Here is a 19,565-nt window from a genome sequence, read left to right on the forward strand (position 1 = left end):
GGGGGGACCTCCCGGTGGTGATCCGTTATTACCGAGACTTTCTTCAGTCCCGAGAAGAGCGGCGCTCGTCCCGGTGCACCTCGGTGATTTTCCCCGGTGAAGTCTACACTGAGCACCTGCTTTATACCTGCGGTTCTTCTCTCTCTCTCTCTCTATCTCTCTCTCTCTCTCTTTTAAAGCACCGGGGGGGGGGGGGGGGGGGTTACCGTCGGTCAGCAAACCGTCAAGTCCACCCGGGACCGTCTCAGGGATCCGTTACCACTACCGGCAGAAATCCGTGAAGCACCTCAGTTTGAACACAGAAGAGATCCGTTTGAAAAAAAAAATCACCGGAGTTAAACGTCAGAAGTCAGTTATTGATCCTTTTAACCACCGGGGATCCGTTACCGCCAACACCTGGGGATCATTTCAGACCGTCACAGATAAGTGATCAGTTTAAACACCGGGGATCCGTTTAAAGAAACCCCACCGGGGATCCCTCCTTAACGTCAGAGCTGCGTTCAAACACACCGGAGATCAGTTTCAGGACCGGGGAGTGTTTAGAAAACGATCCTTGAAAGCACCGTCAGTGATCCGGTCAACACACCGTAAATCCCCCAAAAACCACCGCGTCCGTTTCCAAGGAGTCCAAAGTAGAAATTAACCGTGTCAGGCGGATTATCCCGGGTCAACGCCGGGCACGAGCCCCTCCGGTGCTCCGTAATTAACACCGGATCCTCCTTAACTTTTTAGTCCGCGGAGAGCTGCTGCTCCTCCTCCTGTGAGGATGAGGATGAGGGTGGTGATGATGATGCTCGGTGATGAAGATTGTGATGAAGCTCTCTCCCGTCAGCATCCCTCCATCCACCGAGGAGGAGGAGGGTGGTGGTGGTGAGGAAGAGTCTCGTGCCGCCCCGTTCAGCAGTCCGCTCGCGGTGAGCGTTTGTGTGTTAGAGCACGAGCTGCAACCGAGAGGCACGCGCTGACTGAGCGAGGGAGAGGGAGAGAGAGGGAGTGAGAGGAGAGAGAGTGAGTGAGAGGAGAGAGAGAGAGAGTGAGTGAGAGGGAGAGAGAGTGAGAGAGGGAGAGAGAGGGAGAGGAGAGAGAGAGAGAGAGAGGGAGAGGGAGAGAGAGGAGAGAGAGGGAGAGAGGGAGAGTGAGAGAGAGGAGAGGAGAGAGAGTGAGAGGAGAGAGAGGGAGAGTGAGAGAGAGGAGAGAGAGGGAGAGTGAGTGAGAGGAGAGAGGGAGAGTGAGTGAGAGGGAGAGAGAGTGAGTGAGAGGAGAGGGAGAGAGAGGGAGAGGGAGAAAGAGTGAGTGAGAGGAGAGGGAGAGAGAGTGAGTGAGAGGAGAGAGAGTGAGTGAGAGGAGAGAGAGAGAGGAGAGAGAGAGAGGAGAGAGTGAGAGAGTGAGTGAGAGGAGAGAGAGAGAGAGAGAGAGAGAGGAGAGAGAGAGAGAGTGAGTGAGAGGAGAGAGTGAGTGAGTGAGCGAGAGAGAGAGAGAGAGGAGAGAGAGAGGGAGAGAGAGAGGAGAGAGAGAGGGAGAGAGAGTGAGAGGGAGAAAGAGAGAGGAGAGAGAGAGGGAGAGAGAGTGAGAGAGAGTGAGTGAGAGGAGAGAGAGAGGGAGAGAGAGAGAGAGGGAGAAGGAGAGAGAGAGGGAGAGAGAGTGAGTGAGAGGAGAGAGAGAGAGAGAGGGAGAAAGAAAGTGAGAGAGGGAGAAGTGAGTGAAAGCTATACCCACCAACTTAATTCTACTCTATTCTATTGTACTTGATTCTATTCTGCTCTGATTCTATTCTACTGTATTTTATTATATTCTACTCCATTCTATGTTATTCTGGTTTACCGTACTCAGTTCTACTCTACTCAGTTCTATTCTATTGGATTTTATTTGATTCTACTCTATTCAACTCTGTTCTATTCTTCTGTCTGTGTACATCATATCGGCTGTAATCCAAACCAATGAAGAGAAAATTAATGATGAGAGACAAGTGAGGCAGTGAGTCTTTATCTCACACACACACACACACACACACACACACACACACACACACACACACACACACACACACACACACAGCTGTAGATTTTCTAATTGTAATTAATGTGTCTGCTGAGATGAGTTTTTTACTTCGGTCTCTTTATTTCCACTGACTTTCATTATTACAGTTTCTATTTTATATATTTATCAGCTTGGTTCTTTGTTGTGCTGCAGAGGAAGTGCTTCATCACTGGCTCAAGCTAAACCCTCCTTCATGTGTGTCAAAGGTTTTCTGATTGATCTGTGTGATGATTCTGGAGGATGGAGCTGAATTATACAGAGAGCTTCAATAAATTCAAGGACTTTCCAGGCCCATTTCCTTCAAATTCAAGGTCCCAACACGGATCAAGGTTAATTACTGCCACAACACCATGAATTTTTATAATGAGAACCAGCAGCTTTACAGCAGCTGACAGACAATTAAAAAGATACAGAGGCTTCATGAGCACTTTCAAGGACCCCGGTCTATTTATGTATGTTTCTAAATGTTCTCGAAACATTTCAATGCCTGGATTATTTGGTTCTCTTGCAGAAAAGGGTCACGTGATGGGAACATGACGAATCAGGGAAGGACCCGAACAGGAAGCGAGGCGGGTGTAATGTGGACGCTAAGTGTAATGATGCTTATAAATAATAATACGTTAGTGTGGATGTCGCCTTCATTTCCTGTAGGTGTGAAGAGCCTGAAAGCTCGTCTGTCTCTTGACTGTCGAGGACCCACATACTCAATAGGTGGACTCTTCACAGAGGATCGGTACAACCTGCTTGTACATTACTATCATGCTCCATCACCTGTAACCTTGCGAACTCTGAGGAGCAGCTGTATTTAGCAGCCTGTTGTCAGTGAGAGGAGGAAGGGTTGATAAGTGAAGCGTCAGGTCTGCAGAGATTGGTTATAGGTGAAGATGTCCAGGTAAGGACGAGGACGACGAGAGATACTCGGCGCTTTTTATCTGAGAGATGCACAAGATGTTTTTAGTGTCCTCAGAGGCGAGAACCACCAAACTACACCAGCTCTGAACACAGCGAAGAGGCCACAGCTCAGAAAACACTTACATGAGAGAGTCTGCCGGCATCACACCTGTGTCCAAAATGAAGCACATGGTCCAACCTCCCTTGACCTGGAGAGAGAGAGAGAGAGGGAGAGAGAGGGAGACCTGTGACACACTGAGGGACTGACTGCTGTGTGAAGAACAATACTGACAGATTTCAGTGACACACACACACACACACACACACACACACACACACACACACACACACACACACACACACACACACGGTTTTTGGACTGGTTCTTAATGAAGAAATTATTCAGAGACAGAAGAAATAATGTCAAATAAAATATTAATGACACGAATATGAACATATTTATTTCACATTTCCTCATAACATGGTTTTTACATTTCCTCACTTATTAAGGGGGATGTTTTAATATATAATGACCTGGTTATTGCGCGGCTAGTAACAAATCTCCAAAGTTAAAAAACTGTTTTCTTATCACCATTAGCTGGTAACCAGTGTTAATTATAATTTCAGTCATTGGATTTAATCGGTGCATTTTTCCATTTTGATCTCCAGCTATTGCCTTTTTCGTTGCGTACAGTTACCACGGTTACAGGTGTCATCGTTGTCCATCACAAGGTTACCTGAACAGGTGCATTTTTCCATCTACCTGTGTTTGTGCTCATGTTAAGTTTGCGCATAAATTAAAAATGAAAGAATTTTTTTTTAAGTTAAAATACCACCCCGTCTTCATGGACCTCCAGGGTAATGGATGACAGCTCGAAGCCCTAACCCTGTCGCAGACAGCGCTGACATTACTTATCAATCGTACTGACAGAAACAAAATGTGCTAAAGTTCAGTGGAAACAGAGTTCCTCAATAAAGTCACGACATAGATGAAGCTTTGACTTAAACATACACTGATTCCAGCATTTGAGGATTTACAGATTTTATTTTAAAAAGGAGCTATTTGTATGTTTTGCTATTGCTACACAGCTAACATTAGCATTAACGTCTGTTTACCAGTGCAGAAATGTTCCTTTACTCACCAACAGCTGTGACCAGAGGTGGAAAGAAACACCAATGTTAACTCCTGCCTCCATCACGTCTTTTCTTCTACTCACGTTAGCACGCTAACCAGCTAGCCCTTGCCCGTCTCGTCACTTTCCGATACCGAGTCACTGCAGCCTCCAACCTGCTGCGCTGCTGCTCAGAAGGCGAATTGTAACCTCGTCTTATAAATACAATGATGGCCGAAGCTGTTGTGAAACGTACAAATATCCCCTTTTAATGACTTCTTCTGCAGTGGTTTAACGACACCTGACTGCACCAACGGTTCATCTCAATCATCCCACTCACAACAGTGCTTTTAGTAGTGGTGAATGTAAACATGCATCAATTCACCTTTACGTCTGCTGACCGTCTAAAGTGCACGACGTCTGAATGGAAACCTGACAGCTGCAGACTAATGGTTCACAAACACAGCATCCATGACACCGTGTTCTGCCTAATGTGAGTGACTCAGTCTCCTCAGTAAATCCAGCTGTTATTTCCACGGCTGTTTGAACAGAACCGCTCACCCACTCTCGCTCTGTTGTTCCCGCTCACCTAGCATCACAATAGCTGGGAGCTCTCCTCCTCGGAGCAGCCGGATCATTCAGAGGCTGGATTCACTCGTTTGTTCTGTGAAACACTCTTCACTGTCTGAGTTCAGCCGGAGCGGAGAAGATAAAACGTCAGAAGATGATCGGATTAGATTTAGTTGGTTGACTGACAAGAATTCGTTCCTTTACTGGAGTATATGTACAAATACTACACTGTTAAAATACTCTGTTAGGAGTGAAGGCCCTACATTTAAAATGTTACTTATATTAAAGTGTATAAATGTAGAGTCTGTATCATGAAAATAAGTATCAGTGCACAAGAATGTGTTATACTGTTGCATACTGTATTATATTATTAGTTTATTATTCGACTGATATTATAAAAACAGTATTTTACTGCTGAAGTACGTTGATTATGATTGTGATAATGATTATTTTCAATGTGCATTCATCTCATATCTTATTTCCTCGATTAATCGATTGATTATTTGGATTTTAAAAGTTCAACAGATTCTAAAACAATCACCCAGAGACAAAGTAACAACCCAACAAAGCTTTTGTCTGAATTTAAAATTCAAAATTATTAAAAATAAGTTAAAATCATCGAATTAATTAAAAGGAAAAATTCTCACATATAAGAAACTGGAAACATGAAATGTTTGGCATTTTTACATCAGTTGCCCATTAAAGTTATAATATGTAACTTATATGTATTGTGTTGAGTTGTATTCTCACATTATCCATTATCCATACATGGAGAAAACTGTACTTTAATCATGGTAAAGATCCGATTCACTTGGTCGCCTGTAGATGGTTTCATACAACCATCAAATCTGACTCTGTCCAGTTTTAAGGCACATTTGTACGATACACTTTTTTAGATCTTGGTTATTTTTAACTATGCATTTTAACGAGATGAAGGATTTTAGTTATCCAACATCAGAGACACAAGCTGAGCAAACGTTAGCATCAGTTCGGCTCCCAGCCCCTCTGAGATGTCCCGTGTCCAACAAACAGTGTTGGAGAAACGTGAACCTGCTTTATTTTGTTTTTACCCGTTTTAATCACCTGCTCTGTTTGTTTTGGAAAAGAGGAGAACTCACGGTAAAAACCTCCAGAACGACCCACACTGTAAAAACCCAAACCAGGAGAAGCTGACAGAACTCCCATGATCCCACACTACTCCACAACGTCACCAACTTTTGTTATTGTTTTGATTGCGAGACTCCTAGCAACAGAAAATGACATTCAGTATGTAAATGTACAGCATAGTTACTTTCCACCCCTGATTTTGTCACTAAATAATATAAACGCAACCAGTGGGCTTTTACATGAAAATAAGTGACACTAAATGTGATGTTAACCTGTGTTGACATTACCTGTAATTTTCCGGCTCAGGATCCGTTCGCTATCAAACCAACGAAACGTGTTCTGTGTCTGACATTAAACCACATCTCAGCGTGTGTTGAAGGTCAGGTTTCCCCCCCCTGCCGTTACCAAGGTGACACTGACAGACCTCCAGCTTATCTGCATGCATGCCGCCAGCTGTTTGATTGGCTATTGACACAGCCTGCCAAGCGTTTGATTGGCTATCACATGAGCCATTAATTTTACAACGATTGGCGTGTTCCTGCCCATCTGTCTCAGAACATGTGTGTGTGTCTCCCCTAAAGCTATCTGTTGTCTGGGGATGGTTAAAGCGTATATATATATATATATATATAAGTGTGTGTGTGTGTTCTGTCAGGTTCATGTCGTGTTCAGCGAAGCTAACCGCTAGTTTTCATCTCTCTTTATGTCAGATGCTTCAGTGCTCAATGCTTTTGTCCAGCTAGAGGCTACAGGATGTTCGATGTGAGTTGCTCTGTCTGTCCGTGCCACACTTTGTTTCAGCAAACTACACAACACGGCCACAAGTATGAAGACACGCCAAACAGTTCCCCCGTATGAGATTGTTCAACATGTCTTCAGGTTTCAGGATTGACACCACATTTTGGGACCTGGCTACAGGGATTAGCATAAGTAGAAGTAGCATAGCATGCTATATACTTGAAGCTAGTACTAGACTAGCTAGTAACTAGTTATTTTCTAGTTAGTCTGTGGTAAGTGGCATTGGTTTATGCTACACTTGTCCCAACACAATTAAATATAACATACATGAACCTGTAATCTACTAGTTTGCACCATTAAAACTTAAATTACTTAACTTTAACTAACCTTAATTAAGGTTACTTAATTAACTTAAAAAGGAATGTCTTACGTGGGTATGATGTAACTATATCAGCTGCTATAGAATACATGTAGTGCTGACCATATATCATCAGCTGTTATACAACTGTACACAATGCCAAACAAACAATATAACTGCCAGTCGTTTGTAAGTGTAGGTGCTTTGTTTCATTTATAAATGATACATGAGGATATGTGTTTCATTAGTCTTGTGTTATTGTATAATCATGTATTATTTTTGAAAAATCTAACAAATATAAATAAGCATTTCATCTAAGTGTCAAGTCAACTATCGACTTCAGTCTAAGCGGGTAACGTGTTAGCGAGCTAACGTTAGCGTTGTCAGTTAATTCAGTTAGACAGGTGACAGCTACACCTGCTAGTTACTAAGTATACATTTTCTGTCTCTACATAAACACTAGATGAATCTACACTGAAGGCTAAATTTGAACTAACAAGAGCTGCTGGTGCAACCGGCTTCTACAAAACTGCACATTAATATTTCCAGTCGGATGCATGAACAGATTATGAGATAATTGGCCCCTGGGCATAGATATGTAAAAGCCCCCCCTCCTACATGTCTTTGTGTCCACTTTGCGTCTCTTTGCAGTTGGTTTCAGTCTCTATTGTTGTTTGATTTTACTTGACAACAAGAAAAGTTCACAGTGACTTCATACTGAGGCTCTGGACCAGGGGCCCAGGGGTTTAGAGTAATTGATCCACAGGTGGACGAACCCTTTTGTTTTCAGTGACTCCCTGACTTTTCCTCCAGCATCGCCACCAGGAGAAACTTTTTATCCTCTAGCCCACAAGAATTACAGAATCACCGCTCCATCAAACGTTTCATAGTGTGGGCTTTAATGAACATTGTTCCTTACAGGGGTCACTATCAGGGCTTTAGGATATTAGACTGTTTTATTGGACAAAGTCAACACACACACACACACATACACACACACTCTCCGTCTTACACACATGCACAGTCTCTCTGACATTGTACGGCCAATTAGAGTCCCGTCTCAGCGAACTGGATCAAGGTGGAAGACAGCGGGGTGAGAGAGAGAGGGAGGGAGAGAGACAAAGAGAGAGAGAGTGAGAGCGATCTAAGTGGGTGGCACACTCTCCTGCCTCGGGGTAGATTGGTGTCAGAACACACACAGTGGGCAGAAAATGTAATGAATGTGTATCACTTGTTAGGAAGAAAGACACTGTGTGTGTGTGTGTGTGTGTGTGTGTGTGTGTGTGTGTGAGGCCTCTGCACTTGACACCAATCTAGCAGCAGCGGCAGCAGAAGCAGCAGAAGCAGCAGCTCAAGAGAAATATAAAGGAGGAGGAGTGAGCGTGTCAGATGGAGAACACACACACACAAAGATCCAACCATCAATATTTCAAATTCCTTGAAAGTACAAATCCATCCATGATTCATAGTCACAGCACATGAAAGAGGCAGAGATGCAGATATAGACCGAGCATCCAGTGGTCAGCGCAGACAGAACAAACAGAGGCTCACTGTTTCTGTGCTCAGATGAACCACTGAGGGCGTGTGTGTGTTTGATGTCAACACACTCTGATGAATGCCGTGGTGTAGTGGGAGATAGAGTAAGCTCGGTGTAGTGTGGGGTTTCAGAGCCAGACTTCTGACTGCTCAGCATCCCTCGGCTGTGGGTCGTCAGTGTGTCTGTCACGCCTGGCGAGGAACGAAGCGCCAGCCACCGCCGGCTACAGCGGCCTCAACATCACAACTGTCTGGATCTGGCAAATTGTAATGGTGCAAGAATTTCAGGCCTCGTGGCAGAGCTGGTTTTACATGTGTGGGAAAAGTTCAAGTAGAGTGTTAGGAGTCTTAAGCTGGAGAGTTACTTGCTTTTCAACTGATGTTGCGAACTTATCGTTCCTTTTCTCGCCACAGGAGGACGCCTCTAGAACTACACTACAGCTCACTAGCATAAACTACTGAGTTTGTATGATGTCCTTTCTGAGGACGCAGAACACCCGAGTCAGCCATCGTGCTCACACACATGCAAAGTTAAAAGCAAGTATGTCTCTGCCTTGAATCTTGAATTAGCTAGTCCAAGGTCTCACACAGTGTAAAGATCTGTGTCCATGTGTAGTGTGATTATAGATCAGCTCTAGCTTCTATATTAATACTGTGAAAGTATCAAAGCCTCAGTCCACAGAGAAATGCACACAGCCTGTATCCAGAAACTGAGCCTTAAAACCAGCCGTCAGGACTTCTGGAACTTTGTGATGTCACAACAAAGCAGTCACCAAGCCCCGCCCACCTGGACCCATCCCAATCAGCTTCTCGTCTGATTGGCTCACAGACCTGTTGTTACTAGAGCTCCAGAGAGAAGCCTGAGAGAGGAGATGTAAAACTACACTGAGACGGTTTTTGGTTCTTAAAACCACAAATATATTTTCTAATGGATCAACACTTCAAAATAAAACACCGGAAACGTGTAAAATATATGACATTAAAGTTGTAATCCCTAAGATTTTTGTCATGTTTATTAATATGGTGACACCTGTGGTTACTGGTGGTAAGAGCTAGAGCAATTTAATCCAACAACACACACTTTGTCAGAAATACAACAGAGGAGCAACTGGTGTGTTTGTTTATAACGCAGCCAGACAATCAAATTTAATGAGGCCCAATCCAAGCCCATGTTTCACCTGACACAAAGTTGCAGGTGTAAGTGAATAGCTAATGACATTTTGTTTTTTTTAGACAGAGGTTTGAGGTTTCCTGTTTTGCAGTTACGGTGCGACTAGTCGTCATTTGCAAATCATGAACGACAAATCTAATGATGAACTCACTAAGAACAACAGTCTGATTACTGTCCACACAACAGCAGGACAGATCCTTCAGTGCTGCAGCAGCTCTCGACGTAAGCCTCAGTCTGTCACTACAGCAGCCAGCAGGTCAGACACTGACCCCACCCCACCCCACAGCTCTGTGATAAAGACATGGAGGACTATCGGAATAGAAACCTGCATCCTCACCATTTAAGCAGCGTCGCGGGGTGGCAGGTGGTCCTCAGAGCCCCTCGTGTGGATCGATGACATGTGGTCGGTGTCACTCAGTATATCAAGAGAGTACAGGTGAGCCGAGGCTGGTGTCTGCAGACGCTGGGTGAATCTGCAGGAATTGATTCTGAGGACAGAAACAGCAGCCTAAAGTCAGGACCTCTGTTTTTGTCTCAGCTGTTTTATCTTTTGTCTATTTGTTTCTCTCTTCTTTTTTCTCCAGTGCTTTTCTTGTTATTCTATTTTTTTCTGTTATGAGCTGAAGGCAGCAGAGCCAGATCACATCAGGGACAACCAGAGTGCTGCAAAGTGTGTGTTTGTACAATATGTGTGTGACAGCATCAGTGTACAAACGTGAAACAGATTGCTTCTCTCCTCTCTTTGATAGGTTTATCTGTCTTTTGTTTCTCCATTTATCCTCACAGCAGCGTGTGTGAAAACGTGCTAAACATGCACTAAGTGTGCATAAGTGTTGTACCCATTCTCATTTACATGTATTTATTTCTAATTCCTGAGGTGTGTGTGTGTGTGTGTGTGTGTGTGTGTGTCTGTGTGTGTGTGCGTGTGTGTGTGTGTGTGATATTCTCTCACCATACTGGTGTTGTCAAACTGGTTAGTGTGTGTGTGTGTGTTGCTCTGTGTGACGCTGATTAAAAGTGAGAGGTTTCTGATTGCCTCGACCCTGCACGGAATTATTAGCAGAGCAATGCACACACACACACGCACGCACGCACACACAGACACACACACACACACACACACACACACACACACACACACACAGGAGTAATTGAGCATTTCTCTTCTACATTACATATAACAGGATCCAATTCAGGAGCTCAATGCCACACTAACAAACTAACACTTCACTGTTTACTCTCCATATTTAAATTTATGCAGATGCGGCGTAGTAATAAATGAATGAGCTTGTTTGTGTTTAGAGACCAGTCTCCAGCTCGCTGTCATCCCCCACTAAAACCTGTTTCAAACTAGGTCTTTAAAAGGTGCCGGTTCTTTAAACCCATAGTAATATGAGGAAAAGTTTTCTTTTTTTCTTCATTTCATCATCTGAATGTGCGACTGGTGGACTTATATTTATACCATGTGGTAATTTTCAGCCACAAAAGAGAGATGGACAGCTTCAAAAGATGAGTAAAGTGAATTCAGATGGTTTTACCTTCCATGTCTTCACTGAATAGAAGGACCTCATCCATGAAAAGCACCGCAGAGCGAGTTGGCCGGTCCACACCCCCCTCTAACTGGACCTGTCAGCTGTCGTCACATCAGTGCTGTGATCTGATGGCAGAGCATTTACACACAGACAGAATAGGGCTGAGCTTTTACCCAGCTGCTGTCTGACAGAGCTGAATAGCATATTGTACCTTCTAGACTTTTTCAGGGGTTTAGAAGAACATTTCTTCAGCCCAATACTTAGAATAACAACATTTTTTGTAAGGACCAACATTCAATAAATAAGCAAAAATCTAAGTGAGGGCCTGATTCAAGTGCTGGGTTCTGTAAGGTGAAATAAGCATGCCTCTATAAGCAAATGTTAAAATTTGTGGTAAACATCTTTAGCTATAAATTAATTACTAAGAACTTAACAGTGTAAAACTGGTAATCTACTTTATCAAGACTATGAGTGTAGTTTATTACATTTCTTTGACACTGGCTGAAAGAAACTGGACTTTAAATTAAAAGAAGAAAATATGGACTAGACACTACGTTTAACCTGGCATACACACAGATCGACACCTGGGAGAAACCTGCTAGCATAGCAAAAAAATACTACTTACAACACATCGCAAACTGTCTCATTTTCATGTTTATGTGTTTTTATAGAACAGGTGTAAAATTACAAATGTAAAAACAATTAGTTTGTTGTTTCAGGAACAGTTAGCAAGTTTCAGCAGCAGTTATAAAAGCCACAAAATATCAGGATTAAAACCTCCTATATCTCACACACACACACACACACACACATACACATATATCTTTAAACAACTCAAAAGCTGTCTTATTTCCATGTTATATCTTGTGTTTCGAACAGATGTAGAAATATAAATACAGAATGAGTAGGAGCAGTAAGCATGAGCTAGCAGTACAAAACACTATTATAATGGCTGTAGCTAATTTCTCATTCACCTCTAGTCATTTTATCAAAACATGTCCATGGCAGGTGGCAGCACACATTAGTCTAACAGTCCAGTAAAGTGTTGTACTCCATTAGCCAAGCACAAGACTTAAAAATGAGTTGTTTTTGTGGTTTCTGGAGCAGTTAGCATTGTACTTGTTGAGTAAGGCTAGTAGCTTCACCCTGCTAACGACCCGTTGGCCCACACACGGTCCCATTAGAAGGTTCTAGACATGTTCTAACAGAGGCTTAAAGTTTTGTGAATATAAACAGGCTAACCATAAGCACTTAAATATGATTTATTAATATCTACCAGCATTGTGTACCAGCGGAGCGAGGCGACTGCTTACCGTTTAGATGTGTAAAACTCCGATTCTCTCTCCATTCCTCGTATTCCTTTAGTCCGTAAGGGTCCACACATCACAAAAATCACAAGGGTTCCTTATAAAAGTATTCCAGCTCATGAGAAGTCCGAAGCAAACGACCGAGCGATTCGTATCTGCTGCTCTTCCCTCACTTCTCCTCTCTCCGTCTCCTTCCGGCTCCACCTGCGGCTGTGTCAGGTCTGTTATTGTTTGTTAGCTTTCTGGTTCCAAAATGGCGGCCTCCGTGTAAAGATCGGAGCAGGATCCATATGGGGGGGGCGGGCGACGACAGCGAGCGTAACGGAGCCTAAGACGTAATGACGTATTCCGCCATTGCCTGTTTTTTTTCCCGCACAGTTTTTCCGAATGACTTTCGCTTGTAGATAGACGTCTCCCCTGACCAATCAGAGCAAACAAGGGGGGTGGGCACTTCAGAGCGAGGGCCAATAGGCTGTGAGAGGGTGTGGCGAGTCTGCAGCATGAGCTGTAACTACACAGACAGAGATCAGCTCAGTTTTGAACGGTTCCAAAAGGTTTCTTAAGCATCAAAATGCTTTAGTATGTTTTCTATTATTTTATATTAAAAAGTTAAAGCATATTTCTCACAGTTTTGCTTTTAGAGAGGTTTATGAGTGCCAGTGAAAAAATTAACTATAAATGTCTTTTAAACAAAACTATTCACCCTAAAGTGCTTGAAGCTTCACAGATTTGTTTTTTTTAAGATATCTTATTGTTATTGTATAAAGTATATCCTATTGGTAGTTATGTAATATGACTTTTTTTTACAGGCGAGGACTAAAAAATACAAAAAAATGCCATGTATTAGTTGATGTAGTTTAAGGGGAGGCCTCATAAATGCATTTTGGCCTTACAGTTCTTCTGTTATAAGCTTATTACATGTACATATGCAAATGGGGCAATTTAGGTTTAATACAAGTGAGCTCTAACAGGAACTAAACATGTCAAGAGCTTCAGCCATTATTGCATTTAAAGCTAATTCTTCGGGGCAGACTGGACGCTATAGACAGGATGGTCCAGCCAAGCCTGGGCTAGCTGGTTAGCATGCTAACTTCAGGACAAGAAAAGAAGTGATAGACATAGAAGCTAAAGAAAAGGGTTGCTTTCCACCACTAGACACAGCTCTTAGTGAGTAACGGAAAGTTTGATGATGAACTCACACCATTTCTTCTAGACTGGTAGGTAAATAGCTGTTAATGCTAACGTAGCACTAGCAAAACTTAGAATAGCTCCTTTACACTGGTATCAATCTTCTGACTTATCGGACTGCTGTGGTAAATGAGGATTTTCTTTTTGAATGAATTACAATTAAGAGTCGTTAAAACCATTTTGGGGAACTGACACTGACCATATTCCAGAAATACAAGAAAATCAGGAATAGAAACCCTCAGATGGACATTAGTAGCCATTAATCTCTGGTCCGTTCTCATTCATATATAACTATTGGTGCTAGTTACTGAGAAAAAGCAACAGGTGTTTATACCGGGTGTATATACTGTTTACATGTCTGTATTTATGGAAACTGGTTGGAGGAACCTAAAGGAGACAAAGAGACAGTTTGTTCATTATTCTAATTTCCTCCAAATGACTACATGGTTGATGCATCACCATCTGGCACACACACACATGCACAAAGACTCATACACACACCGCTGTGATAATGCAGCCATTGAATCTAATGACAACGCACCGCTTGTCGTAATGAGACTCCAGTTTGTTTCACACGAATCCAAAGCAAAGGATGATGGGTAAATTGGCTCGTCGGAGGTAATTAGCTTCTCGTCGCCGTGGAGACGACTGTGAGTGTTTGTCGTTACAAGAAGTTTACCTGAAAGGATGGACGCTTTGAAGCACACAACACACGTGGTCGTGGTCCAGCGTCTCCTCGGCTCAGTTCAAAGTGGATTTGATGCCGGGTTGCCAGATAGTAAATAAAGAAAGCGCTGGGTTGCCAGGTCATCAGAGAAACTCTCCCTCTGCAAATTGGGTTTTAACTCAGCACGGTGAATCATGTCAAGTGGGTGTATATGAGAGAGTGTGTGTATGTGTCGTACTCAGACAGAGGCACTTGAACTAAATTGCCCCCCTGGTACCCACAATGCATCTGGAGCTGGCAGGAGTGTCTGAGTGGCTGTCTGTGTGTTTAAACCTCTCGATCCCTCAGTATAAGACACAGCTGCTTCGTTGTGACACTTCCGCCGTTTCCATGGAAACCGGATGACAGGTAAACTACTGGCTGTTGGCTTTTCACACAGGTCGGGACATTTTCACATTTAAGAGCATCCTAATTTCACCATGACAACAGTGACCACACCTGCCATTACCAACTAAAACCTGAAACTTTTGCCAAAGTCATCTCAAACAGAAAGAGAGGTTCACATTACGGCCAAAGAACCTGTGATCATTATTTTATTTTTATTTATTTTTTTATTTTTTTTATCTCTCTCTTGAGAGCGCAACTAAAATCTTGTGTTATTTTCAGATTTAAACTTTTCTCAGATCACAACTTAAAAAGCTTAACTGAACCTCCGGGAGTTTAACTTTAATCTTGCTGCAGTGATGTAGAGGTGTACTTCAGGGCATGTCGTACACTCTGACATCACTGATGGGTGTGGCCACAGATAAAACAGAACACACTTCTGGAAGCTTTAAAAAGCTGCTTTAAAATGTACGGCTTATATGGCTGCTCAAAAAATTATAGATTATGGATCAACATAAACTGCTGGTTTCACTGGAACACCAGACATACAGGACCTTGGTTGTCATGGTTACAGTAATAAACGCAGAGAGTGTACCGACAGTGGCGAGCCGGACTGTTGTCGTCATGGCTACTATAATAACAGTCGTGGCTGGATTAGGTTTAGGAAAAAAAATCGCAGTTCGAGTTAAAGTAAGTACTTCCTTGATGATCTTTGTTGTCATGGTTACAATGATAACAACGTGGTCAAGGATAAAATAAACAATGTAAACTATTAGCTTTACAAGGGTATGGCACCCAACCTCGTCCTCCTTGCGAGCTCTTTATACGATGTCATAATTACTAATTACTACGGCCAATAGATGTCGCCTATCTACCACCTAGGGGTCATGATAAGCTGCGTTGAGGACAACTGAGGACGGTCTCAAGAGTTTCACTTTCAAAAGCTGATTTGTTTTTCTAACTTGTGTGTCTGTGAGTGAACAGAGAGGATGTTTCACATGACTATTGTCTTTTATATTGTTTTTTTTATATTGTGATTCGAAGGTTTTCCAGCCACTTTTTTATCGCTTCATTGTACATCAGTATAAATGACAGTGATTCATTTGTGTTGTGTTTTAATTTCCTGAGCGCCTGATGTCGGTGTAATCCGCCTGGCTTGGCTCGGCTCAGCTCGGCTCAGGTCAGACTTCCTCTGCTCTGTCAGTGAGAAACATCCGCAACAACCCTGTTTACTTTCACTACAGCGAGACAGCCTCCATCACGTTGCTCACTGGTGTCGACTGACAGAGTGAAACACTGCGAGAGGTTAATGTCTGTGTGTGCACACAGAGGTCATCTCACAGATAGTTAAGCAACCTGGCTATATGAAGAGAGAGAGAGGAATACATTAATGCTCAGGGTCGTTTTAACACAGAGGTGAAAATGTAGTTATTCAGCTAAAACACACACACACACACACACACTCAACACACACTTCTCTCTTTCCTCCAGGCAGCCAAAGTCACGTTGCCTTTTTGCTTAACCTCTATTATATCCCTGCGCGTGCACAAGCATACGTGCACAAGTGTACGCACACATGCGGCCAGGCGTGCGCGCGCTCCCTCGCTCTGAGTGCACCGTCGAAGGCGTGGGCTGTTTCTTCAGGTTACATCTCTCTGCAGAGATGATGGATGGAGGATATAAAATCCAACTCTGCAGGCCATTTAACAAAGAAATGAACACAGACACTGAAAGAGACCATAGATAGATAGATAGATAGATAGATAGATAGATAGAAGCTGCTCACTGTGGATTAAAAATAGGTTTCTATTATAGGATTTATTGTAAGGTTTGATACAAACTGACCTTTATCTAACCTGGATGCTCTCCTGAGAAACGGCAGCTCAGTGATATTCAGTGAACGGTGGAAGAAGAAAGGGAGAGCAATTAATTAACACGTAAAAATATAAAAAGCAACCCCACTCTCCATTTGACTCATGTCAGGGAGTTTGAAATCGCTTGATGTGTTTTCATCACAACGTGTCAAAGGCATCAAGCAGTGGGGCGCCTGCAGCCGCTGATGATGATATTTTACCCACAAAACTCATCATGATAGCACCGACTCTGTTAAATTATATGTACTGTATGATGATCTCTATCCTGGTATCTTCGGAACCGAAAAAGAAAACAGAGAGCAGGGAGCTCTGGGTTTTCACTGCCTGGTTTTTCCCGCCTCTGCACACACCTGCTCTCATTTACCTAATCACCCTCTGTGTACACACCTCCCTGTTTCCACTCACACTCACCAGTTGTCAGGTTGTGTTCCTGCTCTCCAGGCCTCACTTTCCTTATCTGCCTGATTCCTCTTCCTGACTGTTTGCCTGTCTACTTTACTATGATTCTACCTGTCACCTCTTCGCCCGTCTGGTTTGTTCGCCTTTGTGAAGACTCTTCACCTGCCATCGCCGACTCTCTTGTGCTTTTATGTCCCGAGTGTGATAAAGAGACTTGTTAACATCAGTTATGGGACATTTTTCAAACTGGAAACAACAATTTTCTTCTAGTTGGAAACAAACTACTTCCACAGCACGGTGACAGTAGTTTGGAAGTTACTATATTTATGAGTTTCAGCTTTATTTTTACACTTAGAGGCAGATCGCATATCATAACACAATAATGTTGAAATTGTATTAGTTAGATTCAGTTTAAAAATATACAAAAAGAAACATGGTATTTGCTCACGCTGACATAAATTGTATAAAAACTTTTAAGGAGCTAACGTTAGCATTAACAGCTGTTTACTTAGGAGTGTTTTGCTTCTATTTCTATCACTTATTTTGTTGTACTTAAGCATGCTAACCAGCTAACCCCAGCCTGGTGGGACTGTCTTGTAACTTTCCGATACAGAGTCACTGTAGCGTCCAGTCTGGATGAAGCGCTTGCTAAGACTGTTAATGCTAAGTGGTTAATGCTAACCCAGTACCAAAAATTACAAATAGCTTCTTTTAATTATCACGTTTTATTTTAATTCTTTTACATTTTTCTATCACATCACTGGTTTCTTAATCAAAAACATTTATTATTATGTATGCTTATAACTAGCTGGTTAGCCTGATAGCATTGGTGCACAAACCAGAGAGCTCTTTGTTTGTTTGAATGGCACCAGTTTCCTTCTCAAAGTGAAGTTAGCTAACTGCTAACAGCTAATAGCTAACTGTTATTGACCAGAGGCTTCAAGTTCACAGTAACTACATCAACACTTCCTGCCTGAGATGAGCTTGGTCCTTCAGAATAAAAGCACCAGTGGTTCTGCCTTGATTGATTTAATTATAACAGAACTTAATTTAAATGTATTATAACAGTACTTTATTTAACTTAATTAGAACAGTAATTAATTTATCATGTAGGAGACTAATATATTGTCCAGTGGCTTACTGACTTAATATGAATTCCTACTGAGAGATTCTTCATTAGCATGTAGCATGGCTTTAAGACAGAGCTAAGGGGTTTATAACAATGATGCTGAAATAAAATGTAGAAAGACTGACTGACATGTGATGTGCATCGTTTTTGGAAGTATCACTCCTGATGTACAGAGTCTCTACAAGTTTATTTTTCAAGTTTAGTTTTTCATGTTCTGGTGTTGAAAAAAAAAGTCACAATGAATCGAAATATCAAACTGGAATACTTAAAAATCGTATTACATATCAAATCAGTTTCATGATGGTACTGAATCCAGAGATGAGCATATCGTCCCAGCTCTAATAAATTATGTCCCTGTGCAAAAACAAACTCAGTTTACCCCGAGGCTGCACAAATATAGTCCATGGGCCGATCAGCTTCACCGGCAGGTATGTTTGTCCAGCACTGCAGCAGCTCATAACAAGTGCTCTGGAGTAGAAAACCAACGTACCTTTCACTGATGCACAGCTGTGGAAGGTTTCTGTTTCTGTGATGGACGCACAGATGTAGGAATTTAAGGAATCAAGTGATTATCATTTTTATTCTTTAGTCGTTCCCCACTGTCTTGTTTTCTTCCTCTGTACATTTAAGTATCTGCTCTGATGCTGTTACTGATACAAGAAAATCAGACTGTAAATCAGTGCTGTGTTATAACGTATATTATTGTTGATGGATGTAATGAGTCGTGACCCTGTGAGATCTGGAGACGAGCAGAGGCTTCATGTTTCAGCAGTCTGACGAGGAGCCAACAGTTAATGCAGCAAATGAACAGCTTTACTGAGGGACTGGTCACTACTGCAGAGAGTGTGTGTGTGTGTGTGTGTGTGTGTGTGTGTGTGTGTGTGTTTCAGAGAGAGAGAGAGAGAGAGAGAGAGACAGATCAGTATTGGATTTTGAGTCGTTTATATTCAGCAGGGGTTCGCAGATACTCACTGCTACAGTACAACACACACACACACACACACACACACACACACACACACACACACACACACACACACAGCCTGCCCAGCTCCTATATATAAATCCATTAGAAGTTATTGTTCGTTGGCGCGTTTTCTGCAGCAGCTTTTGCTGAATAAAAACCTTTGATTCAATTCAAAACTTCATTGTCCCGTGAGGAAGATTTGGTTTGCAGAAACAGTTTATGATGAAAACACAATAAAAACAATAAAAACACATAAAAACCAGCAGCAGCAGATGCAGAGCAACGTGCTGGGATCGCAGCTGAGTGAAGGAGAAGTTGAACCTGCAGAGTGAAAATCAGGTTCACCTGATGAAATCACATTTTAACATGATTACAGAAGCTCGGGACGGCAGACGTCGTTACACACAACAGTATGAACGATGACTAACACACACTGATGATCTGGATGATCTGACTTTAGACGGCTGGATATTTATGTCAGTTTTTAAGAAGGTTGAAGGTAATAAAGAAAAATGCTCGGAGGATGGTTATATTAAATAAATGTTTAACAGAATAGTAAAAAAAAAAAATCTCAGAGCAATGTTGTTGGAGTCAGCTA

Source organism: Seriola lalandi, unplaced genomic scaffold (assembly GCF_002814215.2).
Source record: "Seriola lalandi dorsalis isolate HSWRI2012SDOR001 ecotype SW California unplaced genomic scaffold, Sedor1 jcf7180002054661, whole genome shotgun sequence".
NCBI lineage: Eukaryota > Metazoa > Chordata > Actinopteri > Carangiformes > Carangidae > Seriola > Seriola lalandi.